This window comes from Equus caballus, chromosome 14 (assembly GCF_041296265.1).
Source record: "Equus caballus isolate H_3958 breed thoroughbred chromosome 14, TB-T2T, whole genome shotgun sequence".
Lineage (NCBI taxonomy): Eukaryota > Metazoa > Chordata > Mammalia > Perissodactyla > Equidae > Equus > Equus caballus.
Genome location: NC_091697.1, coordinates 91405285 through 91409776, shown reverse-complemented (window position 1 = coordinate 91409776; position 4492 = coordinate 91405285). Strand labels below are relative to the sequence as shown.

General features: G+C 36.2%; 1 long non-coding RNA gene across 1 annotated transcript; it reads left to right on the top strand.

The window, feature by feature from the left end:
* Positions 1-818: 818 nt before the first annotated feature.
* LOC111767961 (uncharacterized) lies at positions 819-4086 on the top strand. The gene is made up of 3 exons (XR_002799925.2): positions 819-1220; positions 1995-2151; positions 3895-4086. It is a non-coding gene; the product is annotated as an uncharacterized lncRNA (long non-coding RNA).
* The last annotated feature ends 406 nt before the right edge of the window (positions 4087-4492 follow it).

Sequence of the window (4492 nt, the reverse complement as noted above, 5' to 3'; positions counted from 1 at the left end):
TCCTCAGAACGATGTCATCCGAAATTGTCAGGTTAACTGGAAGATGCAGTTTCTGGACTCTAAAATTTGATTTGATTAATTTTCAGCTAATATTTTGTTATAAAAAACTGAGATATCATTACAAATCTCTGTTGCTGTGAAAGTTTTATCAACTGTTTTTTAACGTGGAAATGTTTTAGGAACATTTACTCTTTCTACTTTGTCTTGAACAAACTTCTTTTTCTAGTTGAGCTATATTTATAGCAATGCAAAGTTAGATTTCCCTATGACTCTTTCTAGTACTGGTAACTAATTCTACCTCATCATTAAGCCAGTCATACTTATTTAATATACCTTAGTATCTTAAATAAAGTTTGACTGCATCTCATCAATGCCAAATTTTTTAAAAGTCTGGAATCTTTGGACTGTATAGCTTTAAACATTCAAGTGTTAGAAAGGTGAAAACTTTGATTTGCATCTGTCTATCTGTTGTGGTATATAACCAGAGCAGATCTGAAGCAAAACTTTTATTCACAAAAGTTCTCTATCTTTGATCTGAATTATTTCACAAACCATGTTGTAGCAGGTCTCTGTCTATAGACTGAACAATGTGAAGACAGTGATTGGACTTTGAGCAAACTGTAGAGTGTCTCAGGACGCTGTCATCACCATGAGTACACAATAGTAATTTCAAAGCAGTGGCCCAGGAAGATACAACAAGTTGGATGTAGGTGGCATTCTAAATAAAACTAATTTGTTATCTCCAACATTCTTATGAATGCCCACAGGTCATAATGGCTGGTAAGGCTTCATAAAGAACGTGGAAGGGCATTCTAAGTGAGAGAACACAATACACGTATGCGTGGAAATGAGAGACGTGTCCAGGGAACTTAGATTAGACCAATTTGGCAAAGAAATAGAGCTAATTTAAAAGAGAGTGAGAGAAAAGAAAAGATAGGTTGAGAAGAGATTAGTCTTAGAATAAATACATTTTGCTAGAGGGAAACTTCTGAAAATATTTCAGCACAAATGCGACCTGAGAAAAAAAATGGCATTTTCAGATGTTCAGCTAACAACATTCAACAAGTAGAACGAACTAATGAAAGAAAACATGAGCAGAAGGAGGACTCTTAAGTAGCTATTGCTATACTTAGGACTAAAGGTGTGAATATCTGGACATGGCCAGAGCTATATTCGTGTTAGTTGAAGACTGAAGAAAATGTAAGACATGATGAATAAATGTAAGACTAAATCTTGTTGACTCGTACGTGTCAGGAATAATTTTTTAAAATATTTATTGTAAGAACTAGGCAAAGTGATATATACCATTGGGCGTACCATAAAATATATAAGAAATATGTACTTTTTGTACTTTCACTATATTGAAAATTTTTCAATCTATATAGTTTATGATTCACAAAACTTTTTAACCATATATAACTATTTCATAATAATATTGTAAATAAGTTCCCACTTGAACGGACTCTAAGACGGATATCCATAAACAAATATAGCCAAATCTCTCCCATAACAAATAGCATTGCAGTGACCTTGAGCAAGTTTATCTCTTTAAGCCTAATTTCCTCATCTGTAAATTGGTGACAATAGTGGTATTTATCCCTAGGGTTGTATCAGTTATTTATCACTATGCAGCAGTGAGAGCCAATTGGCATTTTTAATGTGGTGCCTGGAAATCTGCTTAGCCCAATCATTGTCTTACACTTAACAGAAGCTGACAACTTTGCCAATTGTTTCACTACTACAAAACATGGGCCATCATCTTTCTGTCCTCCAATAGCAGTTTACTCACTGCTTTTTCAACCTCCAATCACAATGTCCTTGTTGATTTCCAGACTTTACTCTGCCTCATCCCAAAGTCAATGCCACATGATTTAGGTTTTTGTTAGGAAGCATCTATTTTTGGTATAAAGTTCTGTATCAGTATTTATTGCTGTATAACAAGTCACTTCAAATCGTAATGAGTTGAAGCAATAAGAATTTATTATTTCTCTCAGTTCTGTAGATTAAATTCTGCTGGTCTTGCCTGGGCTCACTGATGCAGCTGCTTTCAAATGCTGAGTTGCATGGGGACTGCACTCAGCTAGGATGTCTGGTCTTCACTCTCCTTGGAGCAGGCTTATTCACTTTGTATAACAGCAGCCATCCAAGAGGGTAAGCTGCAATGTCCAAGTGCTTCTCAAGTCTCTATTTCCATCTCATATGCTGAAGTCATACTGTTCAAGTAAGTCACACTGCCAAGGCTAGAGTCAGTGTTGGAAGGGACTAGAAGAGGGAGTGATGTGATTCATTGGGGGCCATTACTATCATAAAATACTACAATGGCCTATTGTGTGGATTAAATGAGATAATGCATTAAAAGTCCTTAACATATGCCTAATATATAATAGGTACTCAATAAATGTTAACTACCATTAAAAACTTAGTAAGGGTATTCACAATTATATATTTATTTAACTGTCAATCTCATCAAGGAGCTGTTTTACTTACTCTTTATGAACTGATTTTATCAATGTCCCTATGGATTGTCTCTGTTCTTACCCAACACTGATCTTGACTCAAGACTTGGTACTTAAATGCAACTTCTAAAGCAGTTCCAGTTTTAAAATTTAACAATGAGAAATAGATATTCTACTGAAGATTCTCTAGGGCAATAGATAAGAGAATTTACTATGTACCACATAACAGAGACTTAAATTCCCCATTAGAATTTCCTTTTCTCCCCCAATTTCTTCTGTCCTGTCATTTGCTTTATATCCTTTCTAACAAGCCTCCAAACCCCTTGCCTTCACCTAAACAATTTATCTCTCATCCTCACCAAGTATCCATTACTCAAAAGTCTGATAGGTAGTGTGATTAAAATCATATCTTTCTCCTCTCAGATATGCCTCCAAACCTCATCCCTCTAACCTAGTCAAGAAGAATAGGAGAGGGGCTGGCTCTGTGGCTGAGTGGTTAAGTTTGCGTGCTCCGCTGCGGAGGCCCAGGGTTCAGATCTTGGGCACGGACATGGCACCGCTCATCAGACCACGTTGAGGTGGCGTCCCACAACCCACAACTAGAAGGACCTGCAACTAAGATATACAACTATGTATGGGGGGTTTGGGAAGATAAAGCAGAAAAAAAAAAAAAAGAAGAAGAAGATTGGCAACAGTTGTTAGCTCAGGTGCCAATCTTTAAAAAAAAAATTAAAAAAAGAAAGAAGAATAGGAGAAAATTTCATGTAATTTCAAGTCAAATATTATTTGAAATAAAGAAAAACAAAATTTAAACCAAAAAAATATTAAGGGTTAGACTGTCTAGTACAATGCTGGGTAGATGTTAAGGATACGGAGAAGAACCAGATAATTTCACTGAAACTATCAGTTTTCATGTCTGACTCTTCCGGCTGGCCATAAACAAAGCACTAGGATAAATGAGCCCACACACGTGTTCAAAGTGCTTCAGGAGCACAAAGTAAGAAGCACCTATGAATGTCAGCACACGGGCTCTTACTCCAAATAGAATAGACCCAGCAGCATGTGTCGGCTGTGTCATGCACAGTGCTTTCTTGACACTGTCTACTTATTAGCGTGTTTTCTTTTGGGTTTCTCTTTCCCTCTCTCGGAACTTGAACTGATGGCCTCTGTTGTGTACTAACTGCAGACCCTCCCTGTGATCCTTGACACAGAATCAAACTCACAGCTTCCGCTCTCACACCCGCTATTACCCTTTCCTTCAAATACACCATTTATCCTGACAGTAAGTAAACTTCTCTGAAGGAGTATTCCTTACAGAACTGTAGTTTGTCTTTCGAATTATCTGAAAGATCAAATTTCAAGTTCTCCTTTGATACTATGATATATGCTAGGTCTCTTCCTTCCATGAACAAGCTTAGAATGCACCTTTTTATTTCAGGTGGAAAACACATCAGAGTGATGATAGGAAGCAACATTTAAGTTTATATACAGAAGATATCTTGAAAATTCCTGTTTTTTCATATCAAGGATATAAAGGATAATGTTGCTCAAAAAATGCTATAAAATGGCTTCTATGTGCTTCTAAGTGATAAAAACATTGGCTGTTGGAATAAATCCTCTGTCAATCAAACTGTTCCTTTGTTTTTCCTTTTTAAGAAAAAATAACAGAAAAGAGTTGAGAAAGCTTTACTGGCTGAGCAAATTTTTTGTGAAACACTATGACTTCTGGATAGAACAATCACTATCAATTTGAGAAAGGAAAGATCTTTTTAAATATATATATAGCTGGGTTCCAGATGTAAGATGGATTTGAAGTGACACAAAGAGCTATCAACAAGATTGTTCTTTGTTCTAGACATTCAATAACCAGATTGCCTATAACAAGATTATCTTGTGAGATAAACCCCACATTTGGACCGTGATAACATAGCATGGCAGAGTGATAAACTACAGAGACAAGGGTGTGAACAAATTGATGTAGGAGGTCAAAATGGCCTATTATGTTCCTCTGTACTCATAACTTTGCATTTCTGTGT